The following is a 21,002-nucleotide window of genomic DNA, read 5'->3' as shown; positions in this document are numbered from 1 at the left end:
GCTGTCAAAAAAAAAAAAAGACTGGACAGCCATTTGTCTGCAATGGTATAGAGCAGAGGTAGGCAACCTTGGCTCTTTTATGACTCGAGGATTCTGGGAGTTGAAGCAGATAGTTGGACTACTAGAAGATCTCCAAGGACCCTTCCTACTCTACTATTCTATGTTTCATTTTCTATGTTCCATGAAAGGGGGACAATTCCTTAACTGTTCTTTCTTCTTTATTTATTTATATGATCCTGCCTTTAATACTTTTATAAGTTACTCAAGGCAGCAGACATACATAATGCTCCTTTCTCCTCCTATATTCCCCACAACAACAACCCTATGAAGTGGATTAGGTGGAGAGAGAATGATTGACCCAGAGTCACCAAGGTGGCTTTCATGTCTCAGGTAGGACTAGAACTCAAAGTCTCCTGGTTTCTAGGCCAGCACCATAATCACTACACCAAATTGGTCTCTTATCAATCTTTTATCAATGAACACCATAGATACATGAGCCGAGGTGGCGCAGCAGTTAGAGTGCAGTACTGCAGGCCACTTTAGCTGACTGTGTTCAGCAGGTCAGCGGTTCAAATCTCACCGGCTCAAGGTTGACTCAGCCTTCCATCCTTCCGGGGTAGGTAAAATGAGGACCCAGATTGTTGGGGGCAATGTAAATATATATATACATTGCTTACTGGTGTACACCGCTTAGAGAGTGCTTGCACTTAAAGCGGTATATAAGTCTCATAAATAAAATAAAATAAAATAAATACATCCAGGAAATTCAGCAGCAGAGACAGGAGGAGAATAGCCTTCCATTACTCTCTAGTAACTACATTCACAGCAAGTTGTCTGTGACTCTAAAACTGCCACCAAGGTTAATAACTATTCATAGCTTGAGTGTCCCTGAATTATCTAATTATTTCACCATGAGTTTTGATAATGGCAAATTCCAGAGTTTAACTATGCATTAAGTATTTCGTTTTATCATTCAGAATGTCTCTGAATTTGGTTTTAAGGGATGACCTCACATTCCAGCATAATGAGACTGAAAAAAAAATCCTCAGTCCACATTTTCTGTTTCTTTTATTTAATGTACTTCTATCATATTTCCCTTTACCAATCTTCCTATCAAATTAAATCAAAACCAAGATGCTGTGGGGTTTTTTTCTTTATTTTTCATTGCTTGCCATTATTTGTAACTTGTCAACTTACAAAATCATGTTTCAGATACAATGAATAGAATTTTACATTCTATTATCAGGAGCCATCTCACCTTAGATGTATAAAAAAGATATTATTACCCTGTTTCCCCCAAAATAGGATTCAACTGGAAAATAAGCCCTAGCATGATTGTTCAGGATGCTCATAATATAAGCCCAACCCCCAAAATAGGCCCCAGTTAAGATTGTCAGCCAGATGGATGTATTTACTATATTTTCCGAATATAACCCCCTAACCAGAAAATAAGCCCTAATGCGTCTTTGGGAGCAAAAATTAATATAAGATCGTCTTATTTTCGGGAAAACACAGTACTTTGCATATTTTATTTTGAATTCCCTTTCTAACTTTTCCAAACATGTAATTGTCTTTTTTTCCCCTCCTTTTTAAGTAGCTATATACCCAGTTGACTTTCCACTGAAGTGTTTATCACAAATCTTCATCCCATTTCAGATCAGTGAATGCCAACTTAGAACCATTAATGTATATAGAAGATTTGGATAGTTTGTGTTATTGTTGTGCTTGGTTTTCACTTGCAGTTCAATCACCTAGTGTGGATGAAACCATTTGGAATTCTTTAACAATCTTTATTTTAACCACCCAGAAAAGTTGATACCACCAGCAAACTTGAATCATGCCAGATATCAAGGCTCACATTCAGTCCTGAATAAAGGTGACATTTCTCCAAGCTATGTGGCATTTGGAATGCCTTCCTAGAACTTCCAAATATGACATCGTGAATATTCATTGATTCTACATTTCGGTTCACTAAGCGGAGCTGTACAATGATCAAACTGAAAAATAAAATAGTATATTATTCAGCAAGATCTAAATCTCATAATCGCAGTTGGTGTCCCTGCAAGGCCATTCTAATAAAGCCCAGACTGATTGCTGCTCATGCTAAGTGCTGACGTGTGCTGACATTTTAAAAGGTTCATAGGCTCCTCATCTCTTTGGTGGAAATTCAGCAGATGACAACCAAATAGTGATCTTATTAAGTGCAGCTATAAGCTGTTAGGTAATTAATGTATACAACTTCATGAACAATATGGGAACAACATTTTATCTGTCAAGTGCTGAAATACATTTGTATCCCAGTGGGCATTAATATCATAAAAGGGAAGTGACTAAAATGCATGAACATTAGCATTCAAGACTCTAATTGTAAGAAGACAATAAAAATCAAAGAAAGAAACAAAAAGACCAGAACACATCCTCTCCAGCAATCAATACCCAGATTAGTAGGGATTAACATCAAACAATGAAGGGGAAAATAATACACAAGCAGCTACTAAGGAGAAAATCCAGCCCTATACCAACAGTATATAAACAGGGAGCAAATCCCACACTCACTAGCACTGATGATGTTACCAAGTTAGGTAATGAAATGTCTGCAAGCAAACAATCAGGCTCAGAGAGCCCCAATGGTTTCACAGTTCAGGTCTGAGCTACAGATATTGTCTTCTATTGGGCTTGAATCTATCTGGAAATTACGTGCACTCCCCCAAATATACCCTTTATATTGTAAGAGAATGATGGAGAATAATGGTTTCTTTTCTGAAACCATTATCTCCATTTAAATTCCGCCAGGCATGAGAAAGACACCTCATCCAAAAGAAGCTACTAGTTATAAAAGCCTATGTATTCTTGGGGGGAAAAAGTACGATCCATTTTAAGTTAAAATGTTCAAGGAAACAAACATAATCTGGCCTCAATTTTCTATGAGCAACCAAATTATGACAAAAGAATTGCTTTGGAAACAACCTCCCCACCTGATTTGTTAAACTATGTAAGACAGGAGAGCTGTGCCACATGCCTTTCTTAAATATTTCAATTAGATTTCCAGAGCCATACATTCCTAGGATTTTCAAGGCTGGGCTTCTATCCTAGAATATATGAAGAAGTGAATGCCCTTAGGCACTTCAATGATTCTATCCCTCATAAACCATCATAAATGTTTCTCAGTCAGAATTTGTGAGAAGGGTTAGAAAAGGGAAAGGACATGAACATTCATCACCAATTAAATTATGACTGAGGGAAAAAATAGAGTTGAGGGTATCTATGCTCCCCTCCCCTTTCTTCAATTTCTCATCTTGCTGGTTCCCTTCTCTTTGCTTTATGTTTTGTTCTGAGGAAATAATGTTTGCGTGTTGTTTAATGTGTCTCTGTGTGTGTTATTGTTAATTCAGCATTTTATGCTAATTGGCTGTCTTTTTCCAAGCAGAAGGTAGCCGAGCAGACAACTTCCTGTTAAAAGCTTTCTGTTTATTTGAATCACGGTTGTCAGTAGAAGCCCATGTATTAAGCTAACGATATTATTCCCAAGGAAGCTTTTATTAATTGATGGGGAGGGGAAAATGTAAGGACAATTATAAGAAATACACGCAGAATAAGCCGAAAGACAGAAAAATCCACAGAGATTTCACATGTGAAAAGAAAAAATAGATAGTTTTCCCCTCCTTCCCAAAATAATTGCAAGCATAGAAAATAAAAAAAAACACTCAAGATTAAATTTTCGTGGATGCAGGGCTTTTGCTAGCTGGGCACAACAGCTCTAAAATTCATATCCACTTGACATGAGAAATGCAGATTCAGAGAATTCATTTCAAGCCAAGTTGAAAACTTATCTTTTGAGTTTTGCTTATGCAAGGCTTAAATGCAGCTAAATGTTCAAGCTGCTGGTTATTGTTTTAGGTAAAGCCCACTGAGATCCTTTGCATAAGCTGTGCTATAGAAATTAACTTTCAATTGTATTTAGTCTACATGTACTTGAAAACAGCACAGAGACAGCAAAAATGCGATAAAGAATAAATACATGGGAAAAGACCTGATACCACAAATCTTTTGTTTAAACACAAGCAGAAAGCTAAATTTTATCTGGTTGTCACATTCAAAACTGCTCGGTCATTTACTACCATTCACCACACAGTGATAGATCCAGGTTGTTTACTTGTCAAACATATTCTTTTTAGGAGAAGGGGAAGCAGAGGGAGAGATTATCCTTTCCCTTGAGCTTTTTATGCTGTGCCATGACTGCTCTATCATTCAAAAACCATTTAAATGTACCATTCAAATTAGCATTTCTTAATTCAAAGCTCTGCAATTCTATTGTGGATCTGCCTCCATTCACAGTACAGGCACATGCATATTTTGGAAACTGTAAACCACTTAATCTGACATTGCCATTTTCAAGATGGAAGCTTTCTAAACCTTTCTCCCGAATTTATTTGACAGCCCTTGTTATGACTTTTCTACTTATCCAACCGAAGGCCCTGAAGGTTTTCTGTTTCTTACGCTACTGAGCCTTCTAGCAGAAGTAACTCCAGTTAATTTTCAAGAATTACAAAATATGCAGGCAGGCTAAGGTAACTGAGCAGCAATGCTAAATCACAGACTTGTTTAATCAATCAGTAGCAATAATAGGATTATGGTCTTCCTCCTGTTAGGAGAGAGATCTGGCAAGCAGATTTTGTATTACTCTGGAATACACCCCCTCCCTCCTGGGAGTCCACCTCCTTACTACATTCCATCACAAATTCCTAAATATATAGCCTTACAGTAACTCTAAAAGAAACAAAGTACACGCAGATCAGATATAAATGATGGGGAAAGTATGACATATCTAACTTTAAAACGAAATCATGACATTATTGATTTTTTAAAAATTTTTTAAGTGTTCAGCATCACCAAGTCTAAGCATCACCAAGTCAATAACAATGGTGGAGGCAACCAGAAATACAGGAATCAGAACTTTATATCTCCCTCGACACTCAAAGTGTCAAAAGTAAAGAAATAAAGAAGGAAGAAGTAAAGAAGAAGAATCACCAAGTATAAAGGAGAAAACTCTATTACATTACAACAAGCTCTTTGTGTATGATGCAATATTTGCAGTGACCTTGTGGGTAAGAAAGATGTTTATATTTTCTATAGGAATAGCATATTTCTTCCAATATTTCCACCAGGTTTCTAACAAGTAATTGTTTTGATGATTTTTTGGGTCTTGAAATTAATTGTATTGTTTTATGTTCTACACTACATATTTAATTGTTCTGGAGTCCCTTGAGTGTTAGAATAAATAGGAAAATGGGGTACCAATTAAATAACATAAATACAAGTAATTTGGGGCCACCATTTGGAGAGAACTTTAGTCTTTATACACTGTGTGTTGTTGATTAGTTCCTAATCTGCTTCAACACCTGTGAAACCTCTTTGCATCAGTATTAATTCCAAAATCTGCTACATAAGACAATCAAGTCATACTGTCTAATGATAGGGCAAGCCCTATAATATTTGCCAAGGACTCTGATTTTTTTTTCTCATATATTTTAATCATATCGGCTTTAGTCAATATTCTCAAGGTTTCCCAGTTTCAAGCTTTTTCTTCATGTTTTGGGATAGATTGGTGATGTGCCCTATCAGACTCAGGTTCAGGATTCGGATTCTGAACCTGAATCTGAAGAAGGTGCTTCAGCCAAACCTGTAGAATGACAATCTCAGGAGACTCCCAAGCCAAGAATCACGTGAGCTGAAAAATGCATGTACAATGTGGAAAGCTGCAAGTACTCTATATGTTGGGCAGTAGCAGGGAAGAAAAAAGCAGAATAAATTCTAGTGAGAGGTATTCAAGGAGAGCAGAGTTTGTAAGGTGCAAACATTGTTATATAATAGGGAAGGATGAGAAACAATGGTTGGAAACTGATCAAAGAGAGAAGCAACCTGGAATTAAGGAGAAACTTCCTGACAGTGAGGACAATCAGCCACTGGAACAGCTTGCCTCCAGAAATCGTGGGCGCTCTATCACTGGAGATTTTTAAGAAGAGACTAGACATTCACCTGTCTGAGATTATATAGGTTCTCCTGGTTGAGCAGGGAGCTGGACTGGAAGACCTCCAAGGTCCCTTCCAGATCTATTCTATTCTATTCTATTCTATTCTATTCTATTCTATTCTATTCTATTCTATTCCATTCCATTATTACTAGTAACTGAATAATAATCATGTATAGTAATTATTATAGTAACAGTAATTAATATAATATAGAAGTAATAGAAATAGAATAAAATATAGAATAGTGACAATAGAAACATTCATGTATAAATTTGTAAGCTTCTTATTCTATTTTTATATTTTGGTTTTTTAAAAAAATAAAACAAAAAAAGCAACTCCTGAAGCCTTCTAAGAAGATATTTTTAAAAAATCACCTGTTCAAAGTCCAATGCTTTCTTTTGAATCTGGGTCAATCTAACTGGGTACAGTTAAAAAACAAACAAACTGAACTTGTGACATTCAGGGACTGAGATCTACATCTGGGTATCATCAGTGTATCAATAGTGCCCCACCCATGGCAATAAATAACCTTATCTTCATGTAAATGTCAAATAAGAGCAAAGAGAGAACTGACCCCTGCTGAATCCATATAATGGGGCCAAGCATGGGACCATTCACTTCCAATCAATCCTGATTGAAACTGACTGCAGACAAAGAAAGAGAACCAGAACAATACACTGGCACCCATCTCCATTCCGAGCATCCGATTCAGAAGGATTCCATGATCAATGATACTGAAGTTTGTCAAGAGGTTAAGTAGAGCAAAGGTGAATACAAACCATCCTGCTTCTGCCACAGGTCATCCAAAAGTGTGGCCAATGCTGTTTCAATCCCATGCCTAGGTCTGAAACATAACTGAAATGAGTCCATACATTCACTTTATTCAGGATCCACTGAAGCTGTGTACAACCCACCTTCTCAACGACCTTTCCTCTTCCTCAGGTCCAAAATGTTTGCACTCTTCCCAGATAATGGGGCAGGATTACAATAGTTAGTAGAGACAGAAGGGGCCAACAACAACTGCTCTTCATGCACATCATAGTTCAACAGGTCTATTTTTTAAAATAAAGTAAGAACAGAAAGTTAAAGCACAGGTTTATAATATGCTTCTGATGCCCTATATAGTTGCCTTGCAGCACAATATTTTTTGTATCTACTCAAATGAAAAAGCCTCTAAATTTAGTTGGGGTTTCTGCCATCAAAGGAACAAAATTGCAGTGATATTGTACATGTGCTACTGAAGAAATTTCAACTTTATTAGACATAAATGCTTCTCAAAAGCTTGGCTCAACCTCTGTAATAGAATTACCTCTGACTAGGTCAAGCTCAAATGGACATCCTCTTACAGAATCTAATTGCTAATGCAGCTACAGAAGCAGAGGCTAAAACACATCACTTTACTAAATGCATTGCAGTTATCCTGTAGCATTACATTGTACAGTAAGTTTCTACATGGGTGAAGTGACAAATTCATAGGTAGAAGCAAGAAATACAATATTTCTTCCTACAGGTATTTCTAAAAAGGCCATCTTTCTGTAAGTGAATTGAACAATAATATGATAGTGTTCTTTCTTTCCTAGCTGACTTTCTCTAACTTCACTTAACGTTTCTTAAATACTCTGCCTTTAAAAAAAAAGCATAAAACAAATTTTAAAAAAATTCTTCCACAAGCTGGTACCCTCCAGATTGGTAGAGGTTATACTTGACTGGGCATGCTGCAGGTCCCATCAGTCAAGGAATGTTGGCTAGCAGGGACTAAGAATTGTGCCTTCTCTGCCAAAGTCTCTCCACCTTCCGTCTCTCCAACATTCTCCCTCCATAGATTAGGAACTATACTGGACTTTCATTAGGCATTGAATATCTGGTTATGTGCCAAAGTTTGGGACCCCAAGTATGTTAAAGGTCCTGTTTTTGGCTATATTGATGTTTATGGTTAAAAATTGAATATATTAAATATTATGTTATATTAAATATTTGTTGTTGTTGTTAATTGCGAAGTCGTGTCCGACCCATCGCGGCCCTATGCAAATAATATCAAGAATCTGGATGAAGATAATTGCTACAAACATTGGGCGTTCTTCAAATTGACAACATCAAGCACAGTGCAATCAAGATGAAGGTTAGAAATGAATAAATCACAAGAGAGAAGAAACTCTTAAAGTCCAAACTCAGTGGAGGAAATACCATCAAAGCAATCAACATCTGGATAATTCCAGTCATTAGATACACAGCTGGAATAGTGGACTGGATTCAAGCAGAACTAAAAGCCCTGGATAGAAAGACCAGAAAAATAATGACAATGATTCATGCCCTTCATCCATGCAGCAATGTTTCTATTTACCAAGATTTTGCTTACCAAATAGGAATGCATCAAATATTGCGAATAAAACAGATTGTTGAAGAAGAAGAAAAGCACTGCAAAGAAAATGCATTGAAGCTAGCATAATGTGAAGGTTTACTGAGTACTGGAGAGACTCAACTCGCCCACAAAAAAGACCAAATGAAGAATACAACATAATGGGCAGATGCTATAATAAAGAAGATCTGCTTGCTGGTTCCTGACAGATATTTAATTGGTGGTACTCAGTGAACCTCAACCTTATATCAGCTCAAATTGGCTAAGCAAACAATCCAGGAGTGGTGGTGATGATGATGATGATGATGATGATGATGATGATGATGATGATGATGATGATGATGTATTCTGGAAGCTAGCTAGTAAAAGAGATGCATAGCTTATTACACTACCTCTGGTCTATTATAGTTATTTCCAGCTGCATACAACTAATGTTTATCACCAAGACTAACAGCATTTTCTTGTTTGTTTTTCAGATGCTTCCATTTCAATGCCTCATTTCTGCTCTCTGAATGCAGCTTGTTACAAAACTTCACACTATTTCAGATCAAATCAATGTAAAGCACAATTCAAATAGAAACAATTAAACTAGCAGTGGCCTACTCTACAAAAGAGCATTTTAGCTCCCATTTCCCCAGTTAGAATTCACACATCTTTCTGTTGTGCACACATATAAACAATATAAAAGAAAGGTGGCACCTTTATGATGCTACAGCCGGGTTTCAGGTGTTGAACTGGATGAGTGAATTAATGGATCTTCATTTACTAAATCAATGCTAGTCAAATTCTCTTGCAGGATTCTCTTGCTGTCCTTCAGTCTGACAAAGAGAACTTGCTTCCTGCAAATACACCAATCTTGTTCTTATTTGGTTATGAGTTGCCCATAAGCTCCATTTTTTTATTCGACAATTATCTTTCCAGCACTCTGCCTTCTCCCTGGCTTCCAAATCACCAGTTAAATCCAGAGGAAAAACTATCTGGACTTTGGAAAGATTCCTTCCATGGAGCTTTTTTAGGACTGGTGCTATTTCACTGATAAGGGGAAATCCTGCAGTTTGGCCAATACTAGTAGCCCTCCTTGTAGCCTTGTACAGCAATCACATTACAGCTGTGGTGAAGATGCAATGATAAGATCTAGAAACTAAAAGAAAGCTGAAGTGAAATCATAAACACAGTCCTGGTTTCCCTTAGTGATTGCTTCACATAATGACTGAGTTGCTGGTCCCAATTGTAGTCATTAAACAAGGACTACCTGGACTGTACTGGAGTATTTCTTCTTCCTGTGGAAAATTAAGAGAAATTGCCCAGAGAATTTTGAAAAGCCATTTGTGTCCTGCTCTTTATCAAGTGAGAGCTACAGTAAAAAGCTGACTTCTATTTAAAACACAATTTCAAGCGGATGGAACTCGAAATTCTGCTCTCTAAGGGCACAATGGAGTGACATATCGTAACATTGAAACAGAAGCAAAACCAAAGCTGGATCCTTCACTCATTTCAGATCCCTGCACGGTACCCATGAAGTCATCTAAATGGAAATAATTTCCTGAGTATTACAGGAAGATGTCACTATCCAGAATACAAGAGAAAGATATCGCAAAGCTTTGAAGAACAAACCTCAATATTCTTCCATGAATTATAGATGAAGGATGATCCTTGTATTAAGAGAGATAACAATACGATTCATCCTTTTTCTCCCTATGAATTTGTATTTACGTTTTAATGCTATTCATCTCCATGGGCAAATACAAACCTCTTGCTTTTTCAGGAAACCCATTTACAGTTCCAAGGTAATTTCGGCCAACCTTCTGTCTTTGTCTGCTGTTTAGTGTCACTTTTATGATATTGTCCTTTCCACCCGGCTTTCTTATTGTTAATTCAGTAGGATATTCTCCTAGTCTGGAAATGAAGTCATGGCTTTTAAACAATTAGTTTAAAAATGGAATTGATTAGAAGGGAATAAATGCCTTATAAAGACATAAGAGAGAAAACCAAACATTGATTCCAAGGGACAGTTCATAAATAGTTCAGACATTTTGGTGCCTTGAATTAAGCATCCAGACTGTCAGCCCAGGAGAGTAATGATACACAGCAAGGCAGATCAAAGGATAGAAATCACTTTGTTTTCTCAGCTTTGAAAGTAATTTCATTTACACTTTTTTTATATTAATTTGCCTTACTGATAGATCCGAAGAATGTACTAGTTACGGCTTTGCCTAATGGCAAAGAATATAGAATTTTAAAAATGCTTTGCTGTTAGATGCCAAAGTAAAGAATTGCACTAAACATCTGGTTTCAGTGTCAAGGTAGAATGAATGATTCAAATCAAATTCATTTGAAATGATTTTTTTTAAAAAAAAAAAAATAACTTGCTCAGCACCATTGTTTCTATTGGTTCCTGCTACTTTTAAGTACTTCTATCTTTTCTTTTTGATGTTTTTGTTTAAACCTGGGCAAACTCACCAACCAAAGATTAATCAGTGAGGACTAAGTACATTGTGATTAATTTTCTATGGGAAATATTTCTTTTAAACTGCCAAGAACTATTATACTGATAATAAGTCATTAACCATGAGTTATCCTGGATGTAAAATATTCCATGGGTTTGCATAGAGAAAATGTTTTTCTTGAAAATTCATTGATATGAAAAGCAACTTTGAAGCTTTACACATCTTTAGTAAACAGATGTGTATAAGGCTGGAGCTAAGCTTTTGCAATTTGAATTATGTGTTGACCTAACAGTTCAGAGCTTGCAAAATATAGTTTTGCTGATCTCAGTTGCCAGTAACCTCACCGAGGAAAGATGCTATGTTACAATCAAACATCTTGCAATTTTTTTGGGGTGGGGGAGGAGAAAAAAATCCAGAGGAGAAACAGGTAAGAAAAACCAAGATAAAAGGTAAAAGTAATGAGGGTGAAGGTTTATTCTCCGAGCTTGTGGTTTAGTTTTTGAATGTTTTATTACCAGGCTAGGTAACATCTTCAGTGGAGTTTAGGGGAAGTTTAGATAAAAGTAATATGTCCCATCATATTTTGTGTTGGCAGTGCTGCTTCCCCTTCAAAATCTGTAGTCTGTCTTTTATCAGCAAGATTCAATGGTGAAAAATTGTAAGAAGCAAAAGACTATTCACATACAGGAAGTCCTCGACTTACACCCATATCTGAATTCTCTTCCTTTGTAAGTTACGGTCCTTGAACTGTTTTCACTTCTGTATGCTACATAAAATATTCATGTCATTCCTTTAAATGATAAGCAAAATAAATAAATAACAAAATAAATAAATAACAAAACAAATACAATGCTTTATTAGCTACCAAACAGCTAATCTTCTTTCAATCTTCTTTTTTTAAAATCTTGCATTTCAGTGGGGAAAAATCTGATTTTGTTTGCAACTTGGATTAACAACAGTAGGCTAGATAATTGGGGATAAATACAGCAAAAGGTACAACTGGAGTCAGAGTGAACACATTTGCAGTCAGAATGATTCAGGTGCAATATGATAGTGAACTTAGTTCATCTTTCTCTTGATGTGGTCTATAAAATGTAGGGAACAGTAATAAAATGAACTAATAAAATAGGTTTCACAGAATACAAGAGTTTTACAAGACTGAGTAAGGCCCCTATGGCAGAGGAAGAGTACTTACCAAAACTGCAAAGATTTGGAATTTAAAAGACGTAAATATTTTGTCAAGCGTCCATGATACTTTGCTTAGTATTTTGATTTGATGGCAATCCCTATGACTTATTGATATATTCCTAAATCCAATATAAATGCAGCAATGCGTTGAAACTGACAATCTCTCTCTGTGTGTTTTTTTTAGCTTTAGTTTTTGCCCTGTCCAAGCAGCAGCGTATGTTCACTATCTTATATATTTCTTTATGTGAAAGGGGATTTTGCTCCTTACTGTATGTCAAATTATCCTTTCACACTCCGGTGATCCATAAGGAGAAGTGAATTCAATTTTAAAAAGGCACAGGCAGTTGCTTGAATCAGAGGTGAAGTTTATTCCTGAGAGCATAATACACACTCAGCTGACTGGAAGTTGGAATTAAGTCTGCCTTAATTGCCCCTGTTATAGGAGAGTTTTGCTTTTGCTTTAGAAAGGAATTCCCTCCAGGAATTCCAAGAAAATGTCATTAGCCAGGCTACCCAAAGGAAGCACTCTGTCATCAGGCACCCTGCTGTGTTTGTACTTTCTGCTTCTTTAAAGGTGGCAATCTTTGGGAGGGAAAGAAATTGTTGGTTATTTAGTTAGAAGGATCCCTGACATCCTGAAAGGAATGTTCACATGAATAGGCGGATGTCACCTGCTACATTTTAATCTTTGTGCTGAGCCTCTTACAATTTCTTACCTTTTGTCCTGATCATAATATTTACCGTATATTCCAGCATATAAGACGACTTTTGAGAGTGTTGAAACAGCCTCCGAACTCGGGGGTCATCTTATACGCCGAGTCGTCTTATCCGCCGGAAATAAGGTAGTTTCTGGCATATAAGACGACTTTCTAGGCATGCGACTTGGTGTCAATCATCTTATACGCTGGAAATAACATAGTTTCCAATGTATAAGACGACTTTCTAGGCATGCGACTTGGTGTCAATCATCTTATATGCTGGAAATAACATAGTTTCCGGGGTATAAGATGACTTTCTAGGCATGAGACCTGGCGTCGAACATGGGGGTCGTCTTATACGCCGGGTTGCCCTATACGCTGGAATATATGGTAACCTTTTCCCCTGGGAGAAGGAAAACTAAATGGCAGAGAGGATTTGATTCCCTTTCCATAGTAGTGTTATAACCTGCCTGAGATTAAAGATTTAATCTTGATGAAATGAAGGTGTTCGCTATTAAATATCTATTTACATTTTTAAATTTACATTTGACAGGCAACTGTGCATTTAGGTTCCTCTTTCCTGAATTCATTCTCTGGGGGAAATAGGACAAATATGTTAAAGGGGAAGGACACTAGAGAATGCCTCCCTTTAAATATCCTTGTGCTTCCTTTGTGAATACATTGTGTATTTTGGTCATTGTTCCCTGGATAATTCTAGTAAAGTCAGCAAGCTGTAATAAAATATATCCTATGCATTTATTTTATTTTATTTGTTGTGCCTTCAAATCAGGCATGAGACTCCTACTGACTGCCAGGACGAGTCCCTGTAGTTTTCTTCTCAATATTTCCAGAAGTGGTGTTTGTCTCACCCCTTTCCTAGGGCTGAGAGACTCTGGCCCAAGGTCTTCTAGCTGGCTTTGTGCCTAAGGCAGGAGTAGAAGTCAGCCTTCCTGATTTCTAGTCTGGTGCCTTAACCACTACACCATACTGCTCTCATTATGCATTCTTATCAAATAGACATATATTCATTCCATTGCCAGGAACATCTTAAAGATAAAGGTAAAGCTTTCCCATGTCCAGTCATGTCTGACTCAACCAAGCATGCTTATCTCCATTTCTTAGCTGAGGGAGCCTCCGTTATCCAAAAATGCTTACATGACTGTTTGCTGAGGTGCACATAATGTATGTTAACTGTATGCTGAGATGCACAAAATGCTGTTAACTTCCCATTAAAGCAGTATTTATTTATCTATTTGCATTTGCATGCTTTCAAACTGCTAGGTTGGCAGCAGCTGGAGCAAAAACAGGAGCTCACCCCATCATATGGTACTTGGGTCTTGAACTGCCAATCTTCCAGTAAAAAAAGCCTGATGACGTAACCACTAGGTCACTGTTCCCCTCTCAGGAAAATCTTACCCCCTACTTTAATAATCAGCAATTGATGTAGGAGGAGAAGAGGCAGAGCCTCGGAGTGGAGTCAAGAGAGGAAGCAGCCTGGAGTCATTATATTTCTACAAGTGATCCATTCCCTTGAATTCTGTTAGCTCCTATCCAATTTAGTGGTCCTATTTTTTGTATCTGAGACTTTCTGCCTTAAAGAAAAGCAGAATTTTTATGGTAGATGCTTTCATGGGTTTGATTTTGCATGAAGTCTTCGCCATAGTTGTCTAGCCTCTCAATGGGTACTTTAGTCTAACACATCTGGAAGGTGCCAGATTGTGCGGAAGGCTGATAGAGAGAGAGTAATTTATTTCCAAAAATGCTGTCTTTGAGCTCAGATCTCTCGTCTTTGCATTATAAGTTTCTTGGGAAATACAAATTATAAGCTATCAAATGATCATTGCAGAAGCTTGGCTAACCAGGTTAATCACACCAAAAATTCACTGGTTGAGCTAGCAAGAGTTTCATTGGCATTTAGAAAATAGTCTCTCTTGTATCATTAAATGTTACACTAGCATGAGAGTGATAATGGGTTCTTAGGATCTCAGTGGAAGCTACAGGATATATATTGGAAAAGGCTATTAAATGATTGTCCTAGATTATCTATGCTTAAGCCTGCAATTTCTGATAGAAGAAATTACACTTCAGTGGTATTGGGCCTATTTCAAAAATTCGCATTTCCATGCATTTGCAAGGTAACCACTGTTCCAGGACAAGATTGCCTTTGAGATTCCCTTCTTAGAATGTCTTTAGTCTTGCATATTTATTATCTTTTTTTTTTGGTTACATGCAAATTTTGTTGTGTCACTGCATGTGCTTCCAAATAGGTAGAATTGTAACTTAGAACATAAGAGGAGTAAATGATAAAGCACACAAATTAATGAATGTAATAACATAAACACAGACATGCTGTGAGTCTGTGAAACTAAGAGAAAAGAGAAGTTCTATCTGAATGAAGCAGGTTTGATTGTATGGAGCTAATGAATACTTGCAACAAACTGAAAATATAGGTTTAATTATTAATAAAATGGCTAAAATATACGTTAGAAAGTATGGTCTGGTATTTGTTCTTTTACTCTTAATGGTTGATCTTAAAAGTCAGAGGATATCCATCACTTTGATAACTTCATCAGTCCTAAGTATACCATGATACTAAATTCTCCTGCAGTTAAAAGCTGTGATATTCAGTTAATGAATCCTGTTTTGAAACCACAAAAATCTGTTGTGGTTTGAGAGATATTTGTCAGATGAAAAGGAAAATGGCTATAAACTTACAGATAATTCTGTATAACACTGATCTTACCCCAGTTCAGATAACATTGTTTTTCCTCTGCTTCAAGACCAGTTGCAATTTCTAGTTTAAGATTTACTTTGTTTCATATTTTTTAAAAGCTTAGACCTAGATTATTCTTATATTAATTCTACACATTCTTCTGGCATAGACAGTTTCTGTTGGGAGTGTGTTTTTGTGTATCTATTTTTATGGTCTTATTGATTATCATTAACTAGTGGGTAGCTATTTAGGGAGACAGAATTTTACTGGATGTTCTTATTTATATGTCAATTCCTTAAGTTTATATAGGAATAATGGCTTGGATGAATTGATGCCAAAAATGTCTTCTTTGGAGCAACAGTGAATATTGACTACAGTTTTTAAAGTATATAAACCATCAGAAGATGCTACAAAATCAACCACTGAATATGTAAGTGTGAAACAGCCTTTAATTGTGGAGGAGCATGAAGCTTCATTCTTGTGTGAACTAATCTAAAAAAATTTAAGTCAAATAGACTCTTGTGTTGAATATTTAGCTAAGCAAGAAATTGTTTAGTATCATTTGGAAGGGGGAAAAATCATCCTAGAATTTAGGGAGATGACTTTATCATCCAACATCTTAAATCAGCACTATGTTAGATTATCTATGGAAAGCTTGTGATAACTGTCTTTAAGAAACAGGGACTTTGGCTGTCTAGACAGGATCTGATATCGAACTCAATGAGTTTTGCAAGTCTGATTCTTTAAATGGTTGGCACCTATCAGAGTTTGACAGGCTGCAGACATAATGATTTTAACAACAGTGAGGATAAGTGCACCAAGTAGCATTATTAGCCCATGAATGACTTTGTCTTAGGTATTGTATGGCCATTTGTTTATTTGTCCCCTGATGTTCCCCATGAGGTGGAATTGCTTAGGAATTGAATGACATTTGCTTGGAAGGTGAAATACTCTCAAGAATCCATTGTATTAAATTTTACTGTTCTCTATTTGGTACTGATAGGATTGTAAAATGGAATTCTTACTTTCTTCTAAGTAATATTAGGTGATCTCTCACAAATGCACTGATATTGTGCACTAATGGCTAAGTTAGACATGACACAATTTACTCAACTGGGAATGTAGGTTTATATTTTTATTTTAAAATAAGAGATCGGGAACATGATCCAGATTGGAAGTGGATATTATCAAATCCAGTAGTGGGATTCAAATATGTGAACAATCGGTTGTCTGTGTGGAAGCTGCTTCCAGAAGTCCATTCTGGGCCTGGACAACAAAAAATTAGCTACCAGTTCTGCTGAAGTGGTGCGAACTGGCTAAATCCCACCACTGACCATATCCCTCAACCTTTTCACATTATTGAGAAAGACAATAAGGACTTGTTTTCACTGCATATAATCTGAATCTGGGGTGGGATGGGGTGTCAGGCTATACTGTATGCATTGAAAGACAAGTCCTCATTGGTTTAAAAGAGATTTATTCCCCCATTGCAAGGAGAAGGTAAATCTCCTTCTTTCGTCCCAAATCTGGTATGAACCACAGAAGGAGCTTCATCTGCTCACTTATTTATCTTAAAATGTAAAAGTGAGGGGTTGTTTTTTTTTTTGTAATGCATATGTCTCTACTGAATAATGTCATATCTTGTTTTATTTCCTTGCATGGAATTATTTCTGGAATATAGGCTGCAATTAAATCTGTTATTCCTTTACCTTGCTTGCTCAGTACTACCTCATTTGTGTGTTCATTACCTTTGAATTCACAGGCCTACTGCATGGCAAAACAGAGATTTCAGTGGATGCCAGAAAAGGGCTGGGAAATTTAAAAAAAAAAAAGCTTAAAAACAGAAAATTATTATTAATAGATGAAACAATGATAAATGATTTCAGTATTGTCCCAAGAATATTACCTGCACGTGTCTATGAAGTCATCAGAATATGAGTTTAACTTGAGGGAGATTTTACCAAGATGCATACTTTTTATGTTTGTAGTTAATTGAATCAGAACTGATCACAGTGATCAAATCTGAGCTCGAACAATACTGTACTTTATTACATTTTGACTGCTGCTTAGGGCCACTTAAATTGAAGCCTTTTAAAATATATATATCCTTATTGTTAACGTTCTGATTTTGCTGCTTGCACACAGAGCAATAAACAAAAATGTTGCACAGCATGTGTGGACTTTTCCACTTTCAAAGTGCCATACTTCTGGGTACCAATTTATCTGCCTTACCTTTTATTGCTACAAATAGCTATTGAATATAACTGGGTCATTTTTTACAATAAAGTTCCCTTAGAAGTGCTATTTTAGTACTACAATAAGTGTACAGGTCTATTTATTATGTATTTATGTTTTGTCTCTAATTAATACCTTGCCGTTAGCAGTTCAGAGGAAGATCTATGGGATATTAATCAGGGTAGACAACTTTGATTACAAACCTGGGGGTAGGGAAGAGGAGTTTATATATAAAAAAGAGCTTGGAGTGGGGGAGAGGGAGTCCATACAGAAAATTAGGAACTCTTTGTTGTTCTAATACAGGGGTCTTCAAACTTGACCCTTTTATGACCTGTGGACTTCAACTCCCAGAATTGCTCAGGCAGGCATGCTGGCTAAGGAATTCATAAAAAGGCCAAGTTTGAAGACCCCTGTTCTAATATGATATCATTTCATAATGGTGGTATTGATAGCAATGGTGAGATTATATAGACTGCAAAAGGCAACATAAAATGAATATATAAAAGATCAGTAAGAAAAAACGGAAACAGAAACTTTATTTTGGTTCTTTCAGATTCTGGATCAATGTTATGATATGTTGCAGGTTTGGCTTATTACAACTACAAGCATGTGGGTAGATAGATCTATTCCAGACATGTCAAACTCGCGAGTCACGTGACGTCACGCAACGTATCGGAGCTTTTTTGTTATTGCCAGCAATGGGGTGGGCCCGGCTCCGGTATGATGAAACCAGCCCATGGGCTGGCAGTTTCACACCCCTGATCTATTCCATTCTAAACAAAACCTGATTTTTAAAGTAAGTCTCATCCTTTCTGTGTTTTCTGTCAGAAGCATTTGCCAAAGGATCCCATGCTGTAGTGTGTCACACTACAAAGATTTTATTAAGACTGCCATATTGCTTCTAGCTTGCCTACAGTTGCGAGGGGAGGAGGGGAGAGCTTGGGATCCACAGGTGTTCCCTATCAGTGTGAGAACCAAAGGTCTCTTCTCATAACAACTGCTGGAAGATTAATTGGATAGTATGACCTAAACCAGGGGTGTCAAACTGCCGGCCCGCAGGCCAGACATGTCATCAGGAAACCACACTCACCCCATTGTCAGCAATGGCGAAAAAGCTCCGATATGTTGCGCAATGTCACATGATGTCACAAGTTTGACATGTCTGACCTAAATGGTCAAAGAGGGAGGGAAGGTTTTACTCTTCTAATTATCTCTTTCCCGCCATATTTATTTATTTATTTATTATTTATTTATGAGACTTATATACCGTTTTAAGTGCAAGCATTCTCTAAGCGGTGTACACCAGTAAGCAATGTATATATATATTTACATTGCTCCCAACAATCTGGGTCCTCATTTTACCTACCCCAGAAGGATGGAAGGTTGAGTCAACCTTGAGCCGGTGAGATTTGAACCGCTGACCTGCTGAACACAGTCAGCTAAAGTGGCCTGCAGTACTGCACTCTAACTGCTGCGCCACCTCGGCTCTTATAAATATATTGCCAGAGCTAGCTTTCCTTCTATCTATCTATGTTATGCCTAATTAAAGTTTACATTAGAGTTCGCTATGTCTCCCGTGTTCTACTTCATTGGGCTTTTCAGCCAGGATATGACAGCCAGATCCTTGGCCCATCCTGGTGTGCAAAGTATTTAAAGGATTATGTCTGTAAGCAGAAATGTTGGGCAGAGGGAGAATATCTGAAGGTGAAGCTTGCCACTAACCAGCCACTACCATCATCTTCCTGAAATGTTAATACCACATTATAATGCCTTGGTGAGGCCACACTTGGAATACTGCATCTAGCTTTGATTGCCACAATGTAAAAAAGATGTTGAAACTCTAGAAAGAGTGCAGAGAAGAGCAACAAAGATGTTTAGAAGACTGGAGGCTAAAACATGAAGAACAATTGCAGGAATTGGGTATGTCTAGTTTAATGAAAAAAGGGATGGGGTGACCTCATAGTAGTGTTCCAATATCTAAGAGGTTGCCCCAAAGAAATAGTCAAGCTATTCTCCAAAGCACCTGAAGAAAGGCAAGAAACAATGTAAAGAAACTAATGAAGAAAAGAAGCAACTAAGGAGAAATTTCCTGATAGTTAATCAATGGAACAACTTTCCTCCAGAAGTTGTGGGTTCTCCATTACTGGAGTTTTTAAGAAAATTTGGACAGCCATTTGTTTGAAATGGTTTAGGATTTCCTGCCTGAGGTACAGGATTGGACTAGAAGACCTCCAAAATCCCTTCCAACTTTGTTATTCTATTATTCTCTAATTATAGCCTAGCATAGTGAAAAGATAGGTAGACCTATTGACTGTTTTGTAATTTCAGTTGACCAGAGCCAGGTAACAAAAATATATATAAATACAGGATTCAGGCAGGCATTCATCAGGTTCATCCCTAGGAATTATTTTCAGTCACCAAAACTCATTGTCCTTTCAAGCAAAAGACCATTTGTGTTCATCCCAAGCATTCTTCACTTTAGGAATCCAGGTGGGCCAGGCAGCAAGGCTAATTTACATGTTGCAGTCATCCGGAGATCTGCTCGATCTAGTCTCTGTCTTTTCAGCAAAGTAGTAAAGAAATATATATCAGGCTTTCCTATCCTGAGAACTCCAGATATGCTTTCTAGAGCAAGGATGATAATATAAGATCTGTGTAAAGAGTGATAGGAAGCTTGTTTCTCTCCAGATTTTGCTAAACTTCAATTTCCAGCACTTGTTCTATAATAGCCAATGGGGAGGAAACTAGAAATTAAAGTTGAATATCATGTAGAAGGCAACTTTGAGTAGGGTAAAAGAAGGTTGAATCTCTTCCATCTTCTTCTGGAGCCACCCTTGCTTCCCATCTCTACATAAATGAATAGGCAATTAGCTATAGATTAATCCATCTAGGAGTCAGACAATCCATGGGATTCTGTTTATTATAAAACATGGTTGCAAATTGTAGAAAAAGGTTCCTCCTGATCTCCCACTCCAAAAGTTGTGTGTAGGCTTAGCATATCAAATCAACCAGATTTATGTGTAAGAGAGGCCACTTCTGCTTTCTCTAAGATCACTTATGTTAGTATATGCAACCCATAATAGCTCCCTGGCAGGTCTTACCAAAATGAGCAGCCTCAGAATATTTAAGGATTTAGCTTCAGCGCTTTCAGTGACCTTATTTATATCCTCTGACTGATGAAAGTAAAGCAAGAACAACTAATATATGACCACTTGAATCCATTTGGAGCAATCTCAGATAGTGATACATGATATGCATTTAGATGAGTAATCAAAACATTAAATAATGTGTTTGCTACTAAAAAAAAATACAGTGGAGATATGAGCCTGGGTATCC

This window comes from Crotalus tigris, unplaced genomic scaffold, assembly GCF_016545835.1.
Source record: "Crotalus tigris isolate CLP2741 ecotype Arizona unplaced genomic scaffold, ASM1654583v1 scf7180000024383.4638030, whole genome shotgun sequence".
NCBI classification, from domain to species: Eukaryota; Metazoa; Chordata; class Lepidosauria; order Squamata; family Viperidae; genus Crotalus; species Crotalus tigris.
The sequence above is the reverse complement of the archived record's forward strand: the minus strand, read 5'-3'. Positions refer to the sequence as shown.